Source organism: Mus caroli, unplaced genomic scaffold, assembly GCF_978045245.1.
Source record: "Mus caroli unplaced genomic scaffold, Mus_caroli_1 scaffold_4, whole genome shotgun sequence".
NCBI lineage: Eukaryota > Metazoa > Chordata > Mammalia > Rodentia > Muridae > Mus > Mus caroli.
Window position 1 is genome coordinate 19,430,001 of NW_028227259.1, and position 20,794 is coordinate 19,450,794.

General features: G+C 39.1%; 1 long non-coding RNA gene across 1 annotated transcript in view; it reads right to left on the bottom strand.

The window, feature by feature from the left end:
* Positions 1-20,794, bottom strand: part of LOC147004969 (uncharacterized) — a 38,129-nt gene that overhangs the window by 3,926 nt on the left and 13,409 nt on the right. The window contains exon 4 of the long non-coding RNA XR_015046823.1: positions 18,692-19,002. This is a non-coding gene — a long non-coding RNA (uncharacterized LOC147004969). The remainder of the gene's footprint in view (positions 1-18,691; positions 19,003-20,794) is intronic.

Below are 20,794 nucleotides of genomic sequence, written 5' to 3' on the forward strand. Positions count from 1 at the left end.
CTGACATCTAGCTGAGGAAAACAGCCAACCAGAGGACTGAGACAGTTCCTGGAATTTTTCTAAGTCCTAACCAAAAATGGTTAAAACTAATATAGCAACCAATTAGACTTATACTAATGCAACTGCTGCTTACCTAGCCAATCACATAAGAATGATATAACCGACCTTAAAATTGCTCTAGATGGCTTAAAAAGAAGCCGGCAAGCTCATCTGGGGTTGCCATGTTGTAAGAATGGCTGAGCCCTGCATGCTAGTTGCTCTGCAGAATAACCGCCCTTTGCTTTTGCATGCTACTTGAGTCTAAGGTCTTACTTTGGACAGGGATTCTTGCAGCCTTTCAGTAAGAGTGCTGAGAGGAAAATAGATGAAAAGAGGAAAAAAAGAAAGGGGTGACAGGAATGATGCTGTCAACACCCCCTTGCAATACCATCAACAATCATCAATTTCACTTGGGCTAAAAAGATGTTTAAGTAACACGTAAAACTATACTTAGACATAAGAAAATCCTCCCATGACCTCATGGTACAAAAATTTCTTTAAAACAATACCCAAGCATTAAAGAAATCATTGATGACATTAACTACATAAAACTTATAACTTCTATACTTCAGAGGACACCAGGAAAATACTAAAACAATCAAAACAAAATGATACAAACTAGGAGATAGCCTGTGAGAGCCAGTGTTAACATTTTAAGGGTTTTTTTGTTTTGTTTTTGTTTTGTTTTTTTGTTTGTTTGATTTTTTGTTTGTTTGTTTTGTTTTTGTTTTTTTGGTTTTTTTTTTTTTTTCGAGACAGGGTTTCTCTGTATAGCCCTGACTGTCCTGGAATTCACTTTGTAGACCAGGCTGGCCTCGATCTCAGAAATCCGCCTACCTCTGCCTCCCAAATGCTGGCATTAAAGGCGTGTTCCATCGCCACTTGGCTTTTTTTTTTTTTTTTTTTTTTTTTTTACATTTTAAGTTTTAACTACCGTGCTGAAGAGATCCATGAAACAAAAATGCTTCTAACCCTTGCCCGAGAACAGATGCTTCCTGAAATGCTGGAGGCTGCTAATTATATTTTCAGTGCCCTAAACAAGTCAGTTTGACCCAACTGTGCGCCTGGTGTGCTTGATCACAGGCAGCCAGGAGATACATAGGCAGGAAATACTTCAGGAGGTACACTTTCCCCTGATTGGTAACTACACAGGCAGCAAGGACTTCAGGATATATGCTTGCTCCTGATTGGATCTGTTGGCAAATCTATAGCCAACAGGTTTTGCCTTTTTAAGCCTTTGCGACTCCTTATCAATTTCTGGAAACCCAGGAATGGACCTGGCCAGAGTCCATCATCCTGGCCAGTATTTAATTAAAGCTTACTTCAGAACTGGCTCAACAATTGTGGAACTGATCTTTCTCTCGCAATTCTCAGGTTTAACAATCTCTTGGAGAAGAAATGGTATCTAGAACTTGTAAAGAACTCTGATAAGCAATTAAGAATCGAGAAGCCAACCAAACTCCTTTCAAACAGCCTTTCAACAGATTTAAATTACTAAATACTCCCGATTGGTTCTACAATCTCTCTCTTGAGGTCTAACATTACTGAAACATTTTTTTCTCAGCCAGGTAGTGGTGGTAAAGGTGGTGGTGGTGGTGGTGAAGGTGGTAGTAGTGGTGGTGGTGGTGGTGATGACTCACGCCTTTAATCCCAACGCTCTGGAGGCAGAGGCGGGCAAATTCCTTTATTTGAGACCAGCCTGGTCTACAGAGTAGATCCAGGGCAGACATGCTATTCAGAAAAAAAATTCTGTCTTGAAAAACAAAACAACAACAACAACCCCTTTCCTCCGTAAAGTCAGTGAAATCATATTTAGGATTCATTTTGTTCCTGCATTCGATTGTTCACGAAAGAAAGTGAGTTCTATGCAGTTTTTCACATTTTTGTTGACACTTCAATTATTGCTATTATGATTTCTGAGGCTTTTAAAAACTGGTAATAGATCTGATTTCTCCCTCTCAAATATCCTGTTCAATGGATCCACATGAATTATAACCATACAGCAGAATGTGGCGGAGCCTGACCCAGGGAAGTGACATTTGGCTATACAAGTCATGAAAGTAAATCTATGATATATGACTTCACAATGCTCTAATTGTGCATCTATATAAGACGTAAAATTATGTTCTTAAGATTAAACACATATTTTTTAAATTGCATAAGTAAGTGGCTACAAATAAAATATGTTTGGAGAAAATACAAGGCTATTCAAATATTAAAATCGCAAGACAAGAGAGACTCTTAACTAGTGCATGATAAGAACAAAGTATAGTAGAAGGGTGATAGATAAATTTTCACTAAATTTAGTATTTGTGATATGGAGAGAGGAGAAACTATAATCAGAATCTAGTGTGTAAGAAAAGAATCTTTTTGCAATAAAAGAGAAAAATTTTAAAAAGTATGCATGCCAGGCGGTGGTGGCGCATGCCTTTAATCCCAGCACTTGGGAGGCAGAGGCAGGCGGATTTCTGAGCTCGAGGCCAGCCTGGTCTACAAAGTGAGTTCCAGGACAGCCAGGACTACACAGAGAAACCCTGTCTCAAAAAACCAAAACCAAAACCAAAAAAAAGTATACACAAAGTCATTTTTAAGAGCAAAACGATAAGCAGAAACTAAAATGAAAGATTTTTATAGCAAATTCCTGTCAGGTGGTTAGTTATCGGAATATACGTTCAATATAAGCTTCATCCAGAAGCAGATGGAGACAGATAAAGAGACCCACAGCCAAACACCAGGCAGACCTCCAGGAGTCTTGTAGAAGAGTGGAGAACAGAATTGAGCAAACCAGAGGGCTTAAGAACACCACAAAAATCAACTAACCTGGGCCCAGGGGGGTCTCAGAGAAACTGAACCACCAACCAAAGAGCATGGAGGGGCTGGACCTAGTCCCCCTACACATTTGTAACAGATGTGCATCTTGGTCTTTGTGCAGGACCCCAAAAATTGCAGCCTTGACTGTCTCTGACTCTTGTTGTCTGCCATTGGATCTCCTCCCTACATGGACTGCCTGGTGTGGCCTCAGTAGGAGAGGATGTGTGTAGTCCTGCTGGGACTAGAAGTCCTAGGGTGGGATGATACCCAAAGTGTCTTCCCCGGAAAAGTGTGTGGGCTTGTAAGGGTGGGACTGGGAGGAGAGGAGGAAGTGGGGGTTTTGGCTGGGATGAAAAGTTAATTAATTAATTAACTCCAAAAAAAATCAACAATGGCAAAATGATAGCCAAACAGAAAATAGGTCTGGGACAGGGAAATAACTGAAAACATCACTGACTGAAATATACAAGAACTCAGTGACATACAAATTAAAGTTGAATGATCTATCAGATTGGCAAGAGTTGAAATGGGATACCTGCTAAAGGTGTGCAAGATGTGGTTTGTAGAGCAAATGAAATCTTTGACATGGCTTTTGGGAATGTACATCAGTACGACACTCAGGAAAATACACTATGTTGCTACATAATAAAACTGATGCATTCTTATGATGACCTCATCATCACCATCCTAGAAATATATGCCTCTTTCCAAAATGTCCTCATGTGTGTGCCACAATGCTTGCCAAAAATACTGATACCAGTAATTTTTTTATTATGAACAAAACCCTGGAAACAACTCAAATGTCTGTCAACCATACAAAGGAAAAATAAGTTGCAGTATACATGAAAGAATTTCACATCCAATGGTGAAAATCAAGGGTCAGCTATGCAGAGCAACTGTGAATGAATCCTGAGAACATGCCATTAAATAAAACTCAAGCTACAGAAAATGTATATTAATAAAGTTCTGTCCACATAAGACCCAAATGCATATATCACTCACATGAATTTTTTTCCTCATTTAACAATACTGTTAACTTCACAGTCTAAAGGCAAGAATAAATTTTGTTGGAAATTTGAAAATCATTTTATTACACTTTTACTTTACTGATAGTCATTCTGGGAGCTTTCATTAGTCCTTTTCTCAGAAATCACTGAGGTAGAAATTGAGAGAAAGGAGAAGAGAAGGAACTGCAACCGCAGAATGAGGGAGTGTCAGTTTTCCTGCAGTGGTGAAGTCAATGCATTGTAACATTTCACCATTTCCCCTTTATTAAAGATTATGGAGGAATTCAAACTAATAATGATTTATTTACTTTGCATGTGTTTTCAAAGGTCAAATCATTGACCAGGCTATAATAATCAGATTAATATTGGCATCGCACTACAAAGCATGAAAGATGTCCAAAATCCTACACCTCGGTTCTAGTTCCTGAGCCAATCCTGGGTCCTTCACTGGCTTCATTTCACCTTCTCTTAAGGTAAATATGCCTACTTCACAGAGAGATCCTGATTCACTAACATCATTGATTCAGTTTAAGAATTAAAATGGGCTGGAAACACAGCTAAATGGTTAAAGGTACCTGCTGTTCTTCCATAGGACCCAATTTTGATTCCCAGCACCCATAGCAGGTATCTTTCAACAGCCTGTAAATCCAGCTCCAAGGACACAAATGTCCTCTTCAGGCCCACATGATCAAGGCCCACATGATCACACACACACACACACACACACACACACACACACACACACACACACACACACTACAAATAACAAAGAAGCAAGCAAATAAATAATAGATGGTTTAACTTTTTTTTTTAAAAGTGCATCTATTTTAAGTTTTTGTGTTAGTTCCCGACTCCTGGCATTTTGATTCTTGATCCTATGGATCACTTTAAAGCAAGAGTGAGGAAGGGGATGGAGAAACAGCCAAGTGAAGAGGGTCGAGAATATGAATACAAAGGTTCAGTAGCTCACAACCACCCTTATCTCCAACTCAAAGGAATCCTATGCCCTCTTTTGGTCTCTGGAGTACTACATTCACATACACATTTCCCACACAAAAACAGGTATGTACATATAATCAGTAAAATATATTCTGGCTGGGCATAGTGGTGCATTCTCTTAACCCTAGAAATGTGAGATCTTTGTGAGTTAGAGCTGTTCTATATTTACATGGAATTCCAGGCCAGCCAGGACTACTCCACGAGACTGAAATGGGCGAGTCTTTTTGTTTCCATATGCATTTCAATCTGACAATGACTGGTGGCAAAGACCAGAAGTTAAATGTGTGAGTCAACTGAGCCAGGGGTCTCTATTCTGCTCATGAGCCACTTAGCAGCATTCTGTTTAGCTGGATAGTTCAGAGTTCAAAGCAGGGACAGAGAAACCATGAAAACAGAGAGCGTTTATTACAGTCACCAGATGTGCTCAGAAAACAAATGAGCACCTCTCATGATCAAATGACGCCCTTAAGCTGATTGCTGAGGAGGAGGGGAGAAATGCCTTGCCCAGGGCATTCCTAGGGCAGGTGTGGGCATTCCTCCCAGGGGAGTAAGCAGAAGCTTTACAGGAAGAGAGTGCACTATATAGCATGGGAAAGTATCACTACACACTTCAATTTTACGTTTTTGATTTCAGTTTTTTTGGTTTTGGTTTGATGATGTTGTTGTTGGGTTTTGTTTTATTTTTTTTTTCTGGAAAGAATGGCTTGGGAGGTTTCATTTCAATTGCATTGAATCTATACATTACTTTTGGTAGGATGGTCCTTTTTTAATTACTTACTCGAAAAATGACAGCATCTTCTGCAAATGGTGTTGGGAAAACTGGATGTCCATAAATAGAAGAATGAAACTAGACGCCTCTCTCACCATGCGGTTTCATTCCAAATGATCAAAGATCTCAATATCAAATGGGCTCTAAAAGGCCCAAACATGGCAAACTAGCTCTGGTAGGCCTTGCCTTTCCTCATTACTTCTTCCTTACTAACCTGTTAGATTATGTTCCCAAAGCTAGCCTGGGGGTCTACTCCCTCATTTGTCCACTCCCTCCTCCTGAGGCCAACCACCAAGGTCCAGCTATCAACACGCTGCACTGAAGTCCAGTTAATTAGGGTAGCCAAGAGGACTACCCTCCAAATAAAAACAAAAAAAAAAAACAAAACAAAAAAAAAAAAAACAACTCATCCTAACTGGGGTTTCCCCCTTTTCCCTTTATAAACTGGCATTTGCTTGCCTACAGGTCACCTCTGTTTCCTTTCTTTCCAGAGGCAGTTCTTTGTCCCACTCCAGAGCAAATATCACTTCCCTCTCCCTCATTCCTTTTCCCTTCTCCCAAGTCCTCTGTTTCCTGTCTTATCTCTTATCCCCTGCCCTTTCTGCCTCTGGGATAAATAAATCTCCCTTGTGCTGAATACTTGGTCTTGGTATGTCCTGTGCTGACTCAGGTTCTTTCAAGCATAAAAAGAAAGAGAAAAAGAAAATTAAGTCATGAACCTTTTCGAAAGCCAGGGAAGTAGTTCATAGCAACACATAGGCATAAGTAAGGATTTCCTAAACGGGATTACAAGTGAAATAAAGCCAACAATTAACAAATACAGCATCATGAAAGTGAAAGTCCGGGGTGGGGGACCCCATGGCCTATTAAATGGGAGAAATCTTTTGTCAGCTATACACCTGGTAAAGAGGATTAATAACTCGAATACACAAAGAACTAAAAAACTGAAATATCAAGAAAACAAGCCAATCAAAATAGGCTATAGATCAAAATTTGAAATATAAATGGATAATAAACACATTTTGAAGTATTTAGCATCATTTTTTCACCAGGGATTGTGAATTGAAAGTGCTTTAAGGTTCTGTCTCATAGCGGTCACAATGAATATCACCAAGAAAACAGATTCTGGCATGAATGTGGAGAAAGTTTTCTATCTACACCACAGGGCTCCTGGTTTCTAAATAACTAACTCAAAAGAGACTTAAATTTCTTAAGCAGAGAGAGGCCAAAACATTTCTCACCTTATTCCATTTTCTATATCCATAGTTGGAACCATTTCTCTCTCTTTTTACTTTCATGGTACTTCAATGCAGTAGTATACTTCATGTAATTATCGATAAATATTGTTGAACCAGGGACTGTACAGATGACTTGGTTTAGGTCAACTGCTTATCATGCAGGCGTGAGGACCTGAGTTCAATCCTCAGAATTTACTAAATAAGAGAAAGAAAGAAAGAAAGAAAGAGAGAGAGAGAGAGAGAGAGAGAGAGAGAGAGAGAGAGAGAGAGAAAGAAAGAAAGAAAGAAAGAAAGAAAGAAAGAAAGAAAGAAAGAAAGAAAGAAAGAAAGAAAGAAAGAAAGAGGGAAAAGAAAGAAAAGAAGGAAGAAGAAAAGAAAGAAAAAAGCCTTTTCTGGTCACTTTCATAAAGCATGAGACTGTTATCCTATCCAGCTAAACCCGCAAGCTCCAGGTTGAGTGAGAGAAACTATTGGTCAATGCTTTCTGGAAGCACTTCAACTGGAGGAGTATTTCCAAGGTAATTCTAAATCTAGTCAAGGTGACAATGAGATTTAACCATCGATACCTCCCCAGGGAAGCATTCCAACATGAAATGTTCACTCCAAAAAGACACAAAGAATCCCATAGGAAAGATAAGAGGCTAGAGAAAAGCTTGAGGTGACTGGTATGTTAAAATACAGTAAGGATGGTTGTTGTTGTTGTTATTTGTTGTTGTTGTTTCTGCTTCCTTGAGAAAATTTAAAACTATGAATAGTGAAGAAAAGAACAAAGCAGTAAGTATTCAAGCTTGCAGGATAATGAAAAGAATTAATCACTTCAAAACAATTTTATCTCCAGGAAAACTTCAATAATTCAGGAAATAATAACCTGTCCTAGATATGTTTATTGATTTTCAGAAAAAACATAACCTTATGTTTCATATGAATAAAGGGCATTTGACAACTAATTATTTATTGACTAAATATTCTACAAATAGTTCATTGAGGCTATTCTAGAAACAATAAAAAATGAATGTATCAGTGCTTTATTTATTTAGTATTTTAAAATTAAAATTACTGCTGAAAAAGAAACAGTGTTATTAGCAATGGTTTTTCCATAGATGAGAATCTAAAGAGTTTTATTTTTTCTGTTATTTTTAAAATATTTCCCATTTTGTGTTTGTTTGTGTGTGTGTGTATATCTATATGCCTGTGTGTCTGCGTGTATAGGTGGAGGCCAGGGGAGAATGTCAGGTGCCCACCTTCTTCCCTGAGACAGGGTCTCTTGATGAATCCAGAGGTCACCAATTTTTGGCTGCACTGGAAGCCAGCAACGCCCAGTGATCCTCCTGTGCTGGAGTTACAGGTACACACGGCCATGCTTGATGTTATATGTGAGTACTGGGGAACGGAATTTGACTCCTCATGCTCTTAGAGCAAGCCCTCTTACCAACTGAGCCATATCTGCAGCATTTCTTTTCCAATTTTATACAACAAATTACATTACATTCTCTCTCTCTCTCTTTCTCTTTCTCTCTCTCTCTCTCTCTCTCTCTCTCTCTCTCTCTCTCCCCTCCCTCCCTCCCTCCCTCCCTCCCTCTTTCTTTCTTTCTTTCTTTCTTTCTTTCTTTCTTTCTTTCTTTCTTTCTTTCTTTCTTTCTTTCTTTCTTTTTTTTGGGGGGAGGATTTTTGAAACAAGGTCTGTAGATATACCCTTGGTTCATTTGGAACTAGTTATGTTGGCCAGGCTGGCCTCAACATCTTAGAGATCCACCTGTCTGACAGGTCTTAAGTGCTGGGATCAAGAAGTATGGGGCCACCAAGCCCAGCTGCGTTACTTCCTAATAACTGCTGTGGTCAGAACATGAGGTCCATAGTAACATGAGTTGTGCAATTCATTGCAGTTGAGTACAGGACATGAATTGTACAGCAGATCTTGATCTCTAGGACATATTCATTTTCCATGGCTGAAAACACATGACACTGAATCTCCCCTCTCTTAGCCCCAGGTAACACAATCTTCTTTGATTGTTCAGCTTTGATTAGTTTTAAACAATTCATTTATGTGAAATGGTTTAGTATTTGTCTTTATGTGTTAGATGTATTGCACTCAGCATAAAATGCTCCAGGCTCATTTATGCCTTGACATGGTACAGAATGGTTGTGTAATATTATATCATACACACATATCGCTCTTTTTTTTTTAAAGCCATTCATCTTCTATAGGCCGATCATACAACTTGGCTTTTCTGAATGGTGTTGCAATGAACTCAATAGTCTTAAGATGTCTTCTAAATCCTGATTTCAGTTCTTTTGGATGAGATTTCTGGATCATATGATTGTTATATTTTTACCACATTTATTTATTCATTCACTAGAGGAATACAAATTCCAATAGAGGCATGTGAAGGTCAGATGACCACTACAAAGAGTTGGTTATGTTCTTATACCACATGGGCCCTAGGGATCAAACTCAGGTAGTCAGGCCTGACTGCAAGTGCTTTCATTGGCTTGACCATCCAGACAGTTCTACTTTTATATTTTTAATTTTTAAGGAACGTCCATACTGTTTTCTAAAACATCTCTACCATTTTATTATTTCTTCTAGTAGTGTTCATTCAGCATTCTAATTTCTCCATATGCTCCCCAAAATCTCCTCAGTTGTTTGTTTGTTGTTTTATAATGGCCACCATAGCAGGTGTAAGAGAATGTCTCCTTGTAATGTGTGAGTGTGTGTGTGTGTGTGTGTGTGTATGTGTGGATGTTGTGTGTTCTATGTTAGAAACATTAACCATTTTAAGAGAGAGAAGTCTCCTTATAGTTTCTATGTATATACTTTGATGATTTGCATTACTGAGCAGTTTCATTTTGTATTGGCCATTTATATGTCTTCTTCAAATGTGTGTTACTTTTAAATTTTACAAATTAATAGACCTTTAAAATATTAATGAAGTTTTTATATAATAATGTTAATGATTTAAAGCGTGAGATTACATCTTAATCATCAGAATGAATTTTGCATTATATCAGTGATGTGCAAAATGGTATTGGTGAGCAAATTCTTCAAAATATATTTTTAAAAATTGAAGTCAAGGATCCACCCTTCTGTAGGAGACAATCTATCCCAATCTTCCTTCCAGTGAATTTTATTGTCATCTCTTAAAGCCAGAATAATGTCAAATTAACCAAATCTAAAAGTAATCAACAGATAGGCAAATATAATATACTAGAATTTAAAAGAGCAAAAATGGGGAAAGATCTTAAGGGCTCAGTTCCATCCTCAGCATTTCTACATTTTCACAATACAGCAGGTAAACCCTATCTATATGGAGTAGACAGTAAATGTTTAAGCTTTGAAAGGCACAGGATTTCTGCTGAAATTATTCTACTCACCTTCATAACTCAAAACTGGTACAAGCATGCAGAAACTACAATGGATAGCATTTCTTAGTTTTTATATTATGTAGCTGCCTCATTACTTTCTGTCCATGAACCTGTGTAAATAAGGAATAAGTGTGGAAGGATATTTATCAGGTAAGTCAAAGTGACCTTGAGAGTTGCCGTACAAACTAAAAGAATCTGATTGTAGGGCAAACGAAGGAGTGCCCTGCACTGCCAGACAAAACATGTGGGTTCTGATTGCTCCAAGTCTTCCTGTATAAAGCACACCAAAGCTTCCTGATTCTGCCTTATTCCTGTTGCCAGTTATAGCAACTGTGGTACTTTGTCTCTAGTGGCTAAGTGATATTTTGATACTTCCTGACCTTTGTGGAAGGCCACCGTCTCCATCATTTCAGTGGTAGAATCTCCCAACACCATCATTTGCCTCTAGATAACAACCACCACATTTCTTTCATGGACGCAAGAGTTCCTCTCATAGTGTATCTCTCAGAGCCTTACAAAAACAGAAATCACAGTGTTGGTATCAGGACCTCCAAAACCCATAACATCACATAGGCAACAGTTCGACCTATACACCTGTTGCCAAGACGACAGCCACCATATTCCCAGAATCCATTGGGCTCACCTCCCACCTTTACCTGTGAGCATATCACCATCCATATATATAAAAGCAACCCCCCCTTTCTCTCTCTCTTCCCCCTTCTCTTTCCACTGCCACCTTCCTTGCCCCTCTCTCTTCCAATAAATCTGTTCCATGTGGAACTGTTTTGGCCTAGTGAGCTGTGTTCAGACACAAGCCCCTATTCTAACACATCACACAGTATCGTATCCAGGATTATAGTTATGGTTTGGTTAGAGAAAAAGATTAACATGATCAATCTACTGTAGCATACCTAACTCTGAACATGACAGCAAATTACATCCCAACTCTTTATGGGTCAATATCAATAAATTTAGACTAATTCAATGTTGTATTTGGCCTTGGTCTGACAACTAAAAATAATCTATTCTCACATAAATTCACCAGGTTTCTGCCAGCAGACATTTTAGCAGAAATTTGCAGTTCTTTTGGGTATAAATCATACTGTACTGAGTCTTAACTTTTACTGAAGCTGACTCAACTTAAGAAACTACAAACTGACTCATATACATAAAATAAATAAATCTTTGAAAAGAAAAATAAAAAATAAACTACAAACTATGAGAAATAATGCTAGCAGGTTTGGATAAGACCAGACATGCCTTTATTGGACATCTGCTTCCAACAGCCTTCAGAGAAGGGAAGGCCAATTTTTCATTCAACACTGAGTGCATTCTGTTATAAGTGAGACTCCCAGAAGGAAGGGGTTCAAGTGTCTCAACTATGAGTCCACCCAGATAACCCACTGCAGTGTCCTCCTCAAACACTGGTTGATTTTCAAGTAACAGATTAGCACATCTCTACACTACACACCACACAGATTTTATACTGATCTGCACAATCAGCTTGCTAACTACGTTTGAAAGCTGGAACTTCTTTTCTAGCTGTTTCATAGAAACTCCCAGTTACCTGACAATGTCTTAACCTCAATGTTTGGAGACCTAACATTGTCATTTTCACTTCCTAAGTTTTCCAGTGTAGTTAAAAGCAGCTACCTAACTTCTAGTTTGCGTGACTTTTGCTAGAATTGTAATGGCTATTGATACAGGAGCCAGCTCTCTGTGGATGTTAAGGAAAAAGAGCCCATGGCAAAAACTGCAAGTTGATCATATATGATGCAATAAGAAGAGAGACTGGGGTTAAAAGGAAGATTACAAGTTGAAACAGTGAGATCTGAGGCCTGGAGGAAGATGGCATGTAGCTGCATAGGAGAAAACTGAGCTAAATAGATGAAAGGGAGGACAGAGCTCAAGCTTAGCTACAGCAGGCCATCATTTCCCTCTGAAGCCTTTGAGGGACATATTCAAGGTCCTTTCATAAAGCTTTGCTTCTAATGCAGTGAGTTATAGCAGACTGAATTATAAGTAAGAATAGCTTCAAACAAGAAGCTTCTGCCTAAGAAACCAACTCAGACCTCCCCATAGACAAAGAGCTGAATATGAGGTTACCATGAAAGACCATAGCTGTACCTTGGCTTCTGTAATACAGCTAACTCTCTGCCATTGTAAAGTTACTAGACTTTTATTTAGTGGGAGAACAAAGAGAGGTCAATATAATTAACATTACTTGAGACATCTGCCAAGTTGGAGAGTAGTAATGTTGGCCCAGTGACTAACAGCTAAGGGTCAAGGTTAATAGCTTACAAAACTGAAATTGCAGATAGACAAAGGAGGGCTTCTACCACCCCTAAGTGAGTAGGCTGCACATGAACAGCAAAGGACTGCTCCCTGGTTGGGCCAGGTGGACATGCATGTGGTCCCTCCATTTGTTCAGCCCATGATAGCCCAGATGATTAACCAATCTAAATATAGAATACCTCAGGCCTTTCCAGTTTCTGCCAAGGTCTTATAAAAATCACTATATAAAGGAGTTCAGGGGGTTCTCCTTCCCTTGAGAATGCCTTCCACCATTAGGAATTTCTCTCCCTCTTTTTTTTCTTTATTTCTTATTTTTCCTTAATGTCTGTTGTAGAATATATTTAATCTCAATCAGGGACTTTAATTCTGCCTTTGACCATTCAACACACAGATAAAAAACAGACAACTTTTATTATTTACAGTAAGCTTTTATCGGAACTAAATCTGAGCAGATATCTATCCTCTATGCAATTAAAATCTACTTTCCTATTGATAACCCCAAGTTATTACTTACTATATTTATCTAGGCTACTCTGAACTCCAATTAGCCAGCACTCATGGCCACAATTTTAAGATTCCTACCCCATGGCATTTTCTCCTCTCTCCACCTCTTGGTTCTCCTCTGACCTCTCCTGGTCTCTCCTCACTCCTCTCTCTTATTCAGTCTCAAAACCCACCTACCTCTAATCTCTCCAGTAATTGGCTGTAGGCAATTTTATTTAACCAGTAGTTTTAAATCAAAGAACAAGGTTTACACAACAAAAGCCTGTAAATGTGAGAATTCTCTCATAGGCCTAGACCTTCAAGTACAGAATTTAGCATTACAATTAAGACATCTGCCAAGTTGGAGAGAAGCTAAGGGTCAAGGTTAATAGCTTACAAAACTGGAATTGCAGATAGACAAAGGAGGGCTTCTACCACCCCTAAGTGGCAACAGACCAAACCTCAACAATGTCTCTTAATGTACTCTGCATATACCCATTAGAGCCAATGAGAGAACAGATAGCTGTCTCAGGTTGATCTTTGGTGACCATTAAATGTTCAACACTTCACGATCCTGTGTCAAGCACAAGAGGGCTGAGAAAGGTCCAATCATACTCAAAAGCCCTTCAATTAAGAACAAAAACAAAAACAAAAACAATGAAAAGCATAACAAATACTGATGAAGGTATAGAGAAGAGGATGTAAAAACCTACTAATAACTGTGGGTAAGTGTGCAAACTTGTACAACCATTGCAAATAACAGTATGCAAATTCCTCAAGAAATGTAATAGATCTATCATATTATCCACCAATCCTGCTTCTATGTTTAACAGATGTGAACCAGCATTCAATGATACATCTGTACTCCTGTGACTATTGCACAGGAGTACAGGTTTATCATTGTACCTATTCACAACAGCCAAAAGTCAGAATCAACCTAGGTATCTGTTGGTGGATGAATGGACAGTGTGCCACCAGTTATTCAATGGAATCATATAAAAGGCAAAATGATAGAAAGGACAGCATTATATCAAGTGAAATAAGGCAGGCACAAAGCAACAAATACTGCATATTCTCACTCACATGTGGAACCTAAACGAGTTGATTTCAATGAAGAAAAGAGTACAATACAATGAGCAGAGTCTAGAAATGGGAGAGGATAAATAAGAAGAGGTGGAAATTGAAGGGAAATTTAGTTGAATAGGATGAGCTCTGGTGTTCTACAGCCCAGTAATGTGAACACAGTTTATAATAACGTAGACGTTTTGTTAAGAACTAGAAGAAGGGAGGTAAAGAAAGCCTCAGACACAATGACAGGGCAGGGAGATGGAAATACTAAGTACCTGGTTTGATCGTCATTTAGGGTGTACACATGCCGAATCATTAAGTGACCGCCCATGAGAAAACATTTACTCCTGCTAAGATGACAATATAAACAGGACCGTTCAGACTGTGCTACAGGAAGTAAGCTAGTACAACCACAAAAAAAAAAAAAAATGACAGTTTCTTATGAACATTTGCACTATGGCACAGCAATCCTCTCCTGGGAAATCATGCAAATGAATTGCAAGCATACGCCTACAAAATGACTTTCAAAGAATGTACAAAGAAGCTTTAAGACAAGAGCCAAAATTATAAAACCAGCCACATTCATCAGAAGATGTTGCGTCTATAGTAATACATTGGAATGCAGCCTAGCAACATGCAAACATGAGCTTGTAAAGCATACTACATACTCACTGAATAATGTTGAAGACTAGCAAGCTACTCACACACATAGAGAACATATTCTATGACTCCATTCAAAACAAGCAACAGTGATAGAAACAGAAACTATAATTGCTTTGCAATGACCATAGAATTACAAACTCTTTCAATAAAGAAATAATTTCAGGAAAAGGTCTTGCTGGTGGACAAGAGACAGGTAGAGGTCAAAATGTAGCTAATGTAGCTAACAAGAGGCCCCCAGTTTAGATGGCGAATCTGCCAGGATTTGCACCAGAGAAGTTATATTTAGTATAGCTTACAAAACTAGGATGCTAGTAGTTGCTGCTCCCAACAATTGAGTTACCTGTTGATTCTGAACTAAGTTTGTGTGCTGTTTTTCTTCACAGGGTGAATCAACTGGGTTCTAGAGAGAAAGGTATGGTGGTAAAGCATAGGTTTGCAAGAAGTGCACCCTGGGGCTGGCATGGTAGTGACTCACCAGTGGGAACTTAGCAAGCTAGATGGAAAGATTTAGGAGCTCTGAGTCAGAGAGTCTCCATGAGATGATAACAGGCCAGGCTGGACAGACCTCCCATGCCTGCTGGCATAGCATGGATTGCTTTTTTAATATTTCAGAGGACATCCAACATAGCAGACAAGAATCCACTAGAAATTTAAGATTCTTAGCCTATAGTTAGAAACTTAGTTAGAAATTTGGAGTTTTGGTGAGCAGAATGGAGTCAAGTCACATCACTCAAGCACAGGAACCTTGAAACAAAGAAAGAGGGCTCTGAGGTCCCCTGCTGTGAAAAGAAAGAAGATGGCTGCTCTGGGTCAAAGAACCAGAGAATGGAAGCTGCCTACTTCTTGGGGGCAAATATTGATTGAACTGTGAATTTATAAAGTTGGGATTATTTGCGTTCAGGATAGATTTATAGAGAGATTTTATCCAAATCATGTGAAGAATTTTGCCCACAGTTCAGAACTAAGATAAGGAAAATCAGTCACTGACTCCAAATAGAGAGCAGTGATAATTGCCTGCTATGAACAGGTACTGATAGAAGTCTGTGGCTCCAAATAAAGAGCAGTGATAATTGCCTGCTGTGAGCAGGTATTGATCAATGTCTGTGGCTCCAAATAAAGAGCAGTGATAATTGCCTTCTATGAACATGTATTAATCGAAGTCTGTGGCTCCAGGTAGAGAGCATAACAGATAGACGGTTTATTAAAGTCACCAGAAAACTCATATTCTTTGAACGTGGACTCCACGAAAATTTTGGGTTAATTTCCTGGCATGATGGAATAGAAAAAGCCTAAGAATAGGCTTGTACACTATTTTAGTTTACTTCATTTGTTTTGAATTGTTTTAATTTTCAAAATGGGTGTTGTGATTTTGAGTTTTGAGGTTACATTATTCCTCTAGAAGAGAGGTCAAGCTAAAGGTTTTTCTGGTCACTGACTCAAGGACCTGCTGATTTGGGAGAAAGGTTTTGTCTTTGTGTTCTTAGAGAAGGAGATTAGTATCTATCCACCTTCCAGAGTGACACGGATCAGATATGACAGAGGGAGACCCACTGAGAACTAGATTCCAGAGAATCAAACAAAAAAAATTATCTTGATGATACTAAAATTTTGTTTTAAGATTTGTATATTATAGGCTATATAGCCTTGGTGAGTCTCATCACCAGTCATGCTGAACTGACCTGCTTGAACTTCTGATCTCAGGGACTTTCATCCAAATCTAGTCAAGACACAGATATCAGAGACTAAAACACAAGTTGGTGTGGCCATTTTAACCAACTCCACCATTTTCCCTACCCTTCCCCCTCCTCCAAGATATCTCAATGCCCATATTCAGCTGGAAGTAGTTATGAAGTCATTGCCCCAGTTCCCTGCATTGGGCGTCTAGAGGTGGTTATTCTAACTTTTCTTTCTGGGAAATTTTGAAATGGCCATAATTTGAACAGGAAGGAAATAGCTAAAATTAATTGTGTAGCCATAGTCTCATTTGGTAGAAATCTTTACAACAGTTACTAAGTTGAAGTCATAATTTCTATTTTGGTACAGAATTTATTTTGATGCAGAATCAAGGTTTTCACTGGAATAAATTTCTTCAATAGATATAAAAATTTTAAAATTACAAGACTTGGATCCAGTCCTTCTATAAACACCATTACAAACTGATCTGAGATGATTAAACTTTCGAGTTAAGGGCCAGATAGCAAAGTCATGGCTCTGAGTTTATTATTAGGGTATTTTCAAGATATTTTGATTAGAGACAGCTGAGAGTAGTTAATGGACAAGAATCCAGATCACTTTACATCAATAGTTTTCAAGAATGTCAGAAATCCACAGGATGTGGCATTTAATGTCATTTATTCACTCATTGTTGAGACATATCTGCTCCTAACAGCTTCCCATTCATGGATTCAAAGAAGCAGCTGAGCATCTCATGTGAGGTAACCCAATCACAAAAGAACACACATGATATGCACTCACTGATAAGCAGATATCAGCCCAGAAACTTAGAATATCTAAGATACAATTTGAAAAACACATGAAACTCAAGAAGAAGGAAGACCAAAGTGTGGATACTTTATTCCTTTTAGAATGGGGAGCAAAATACCCATGGAAGGAGTTACAGAGACAAAGTTCAGAGCTGAGATGGAAGAAAGGACCATCCAGAGACTGCCTCACCTGGGGATCCATCCCAAACACTGACATTATTGCATATGCCAGCAAGATTTTGCTGACAGGATCCTGATATAGCTATCTCGTGTGAGGCTATGCCAGTGACTGGAAAATACAGAAGTGAATGCTCACAGTCATCAATTGGATGGAACATAGGGCCCCTAAAGGAGCTAGAGAAAGTACCCATGGAGCTCAAGGGGTCAGCAACCCTTAGGAGGAACAACAATATGAACTAACCAGTACCCCGTAGAGCTGTGTCTCTAGTTGTATATGTAGCAGAGGATGGCCTAGTCAGCCATCAATGGGAAGAGAGGCCCCTTGGTCCTGTGACAATCATATGCCCCAGTACAGGGGAATGCCAGGGCCAGGAAGCGGGAGTGGGTGGGTTGGGGAGCAGGGCAGAGGGGGAGTATAGGGGGCTTTGAGGATAGCATTTGAAATGTCAGTGAAGAAAATATCTAATAAAAAATATAGTGTCAAAAACAAAGAGACTGGGGCATAAAAACAAATACCAACTTTCTGTTATATAATAAAAGTAATTGTCATCTTCCAAGAATGCTTAAACTCAGTATGATCAGTGCATTCTCTTTCTAGGGAGAACAGGAGACCCTCCATTTGAGCTTTATAATTATGTAAATACTAACTTCCTTCATTAGCTCCAATGCCGAAATCATGATTCACGTTCTTATTTTAATAATACCCTGTCGTTCATTACCTGTGGTTTTGCCCTATGAAGTCAGAGAAATTAAATGACTTTTTCAGGTTTTCAATTTCTTGGAAATCTCTTCACATTTAATAGTGGAAAGAAAAAGCATTATTTTCTCAAGTTATAGAGATAGCAATCTTCCTGATTACAAATGCCTGAAACCCAAGAAAACTTGGTTTAAACCAAAAGTAAACTCTTCAACTCTTCTAAATGATGCAAACTCGTCAACATGTACATGTGAAATAAACCTGTACTAAGCTACTGGGGGAGGGTGATGTGGTGACCCTACTGTTCTTCCCTGCTGTTCTCAGGGGTCTTCCCTAGATGCTGAACAGTCCATCTTCTCTCTCCATCTATCTCATTTTGTCTGTTCTCTAACAAAATATATGTACACTAGACCCCTGTGGTTGGTTTAATTGCTTTTTAAAAACTCTATAGTTTGTATAAAACTCATTCATCACAGAAAATATGGGGATCATAGGGTTAGCTGAAGCTACAGTGTTTGCCTTCTCCCATCCTGTTCCTTCCCTCCCTCCCTCCCTCCCTCCCTCCCTCCCTCCCTCCCTCCCTCCCTCCCACCTACCTTTTCCCTACATTGAAGAGAGTTGCCTCCCAACCTGTTGCTTTGTAGATGAGGTCAAGGACAGGCTCTGTCTTCATGTGTTCCCTTCCTTCTCTCAAACAGTTTTGACATGCTTTCCTCCTCATCCCCTGCTACATTAGTGTTGCCATTTTCCTTGCTTCCATAATTCTGAAAAGGAACCTCATAACTTATTTCTCGCAAATGTTATTGAATATACTTTTCCCCAAGTTCTGTTGGCACTGCTTGAGAAGAGGTCAAAGGGTCTGTCTTCTGCCTTCAAGTAGAGGGAGACAAGAGTAAGAACTCCAGCTCTGTAGACAGAAGAAAAAAGAAGTGGATGAAGTTCTTCTAAAATGTAAAGCCCATGCACGATGCTGCAAATTTTAATAACCCATATATGGGGGGTACTGTACAACCATTTAATTTTTTTATTATAGATTCTTTTCTTACATTCTATATCCTGATTATGGTTTCCCCTCCTCTACTTCCAGTTCCTTCCCTCTTTCCCTCCCTTCTGTATCTACTTCCTCTTTGTCTCTCATTAGAAAGCAAATGTAATTCTAAGGGATAATTAAAATAAAATAAAATAAAAACTACTACTTCTGAATGGGACAAAGGCAAACAAACAGAAGGAAAAGAGCCCAAGAGAAGGCACAAGAAACGGAGATCCACTCATTCTCATACCCAGGAACCCGATAAAAACACTAAACTGGAAGCCTTAACATATACATAAAAGAAGTATGAAAAGAGAATAGAGGCGGCGCCATTTTCGGCTCCAGACAACCGGCCACCTTCCTGGTCAGAGCACAGGTGTCCGCCCGGCCTAAGAGGCTTCTGCCTCAGGTTCCACAGGAGCCACCTTGGTTCTGGGACTCCACGGAAAGTAGTCTACACAGGTGAGAGTGTGGACTACTGAAACAACGGCTTCTGTGACAGGCCAAAGCAACACAGCTTCTGGGAAAGATCCTGTTTTGGGCCTTCATCTTCGGCCAGGAGAAGGTCCAAACACCAGATAACTGTGCACCTTCCCTGAAAGAGGAGACCTTGCCTGCAGAGACTGCTCTGACCACTGAAACTCAGAGGAGAGAGCTAGTCTCCCAGGTCTGCTCATAGAGGGTAACAAAATCACCAGAGGAACAATCTGTAAACAGAGACAACTATAACAACTAACTCAAGAGATTACCAGATGGCGAAAGGAAAACCTAAGAATCTTACTAACAGAAACCAGGACCACTCACCATCATCAGAACCCAGCACTCCCACTTCACCCAGTCCAGGGCACCCCAACACACCTGAAAAGCTAGACCTGGATTTAAAAGCATATCTCATGATGATAGTAGAGGACATCAAGAAGGACTTAAATAACTCACTTAAAGAAATACAGGAGAACACTGCTAAACAAGTCGAAGACATTAAAGAGGAAACACAAAAATCCCTTAAAGAATTGCAGGAAAACCAGACCAAACAGGTGATGGAATTGAATAAAACCATCCAAGACCTAAAAAGGGAAGTAGACACAATAAAGAAAAACCAAAGTGAGGCAACGCTGGAGATAGAAACCCTAGGAAAGAAATCTGGAACCATAGATGCGAGCATCCGCAACAGAATACAAGAGATGGAAGAGAGAATCTCAGGTGCAGAAGATTCCATAGAGAACATCGGCACAACAATCAAAGAAAATGGAAAATGCAAAAAGATCCTAACTCAAAACATCCAGGAAATCCAGGACACAATGAGAAGACCAAACCTACGGATAATAGGAGTGGATGAGAATGAAGATTTTCAACTCAAAGGACCAGCAAACATCTTCAACAAAATTATTGAAGAAAACTTCCCAAATCTAAAGAAAGAGATGCCCATGAACATACAAGAAGCCTACAGAATTCCAAATAGACTGGACCAGAAAAGAAATTCCTCCCGACACATAATAATCAGAACAACAAATGCACTAAATAAAGATAGAATACTAAAAGCAGTAAGGGAAAAAAGGTCAAGTAACATATAAAGGCAAGCCTATCAGAATTACACCAGGTTTTTCACCAGAGACTATGAAAGCCAGAAGAGCCTGGACAGATGTTATACAGACACTAAGAGAACACAAAT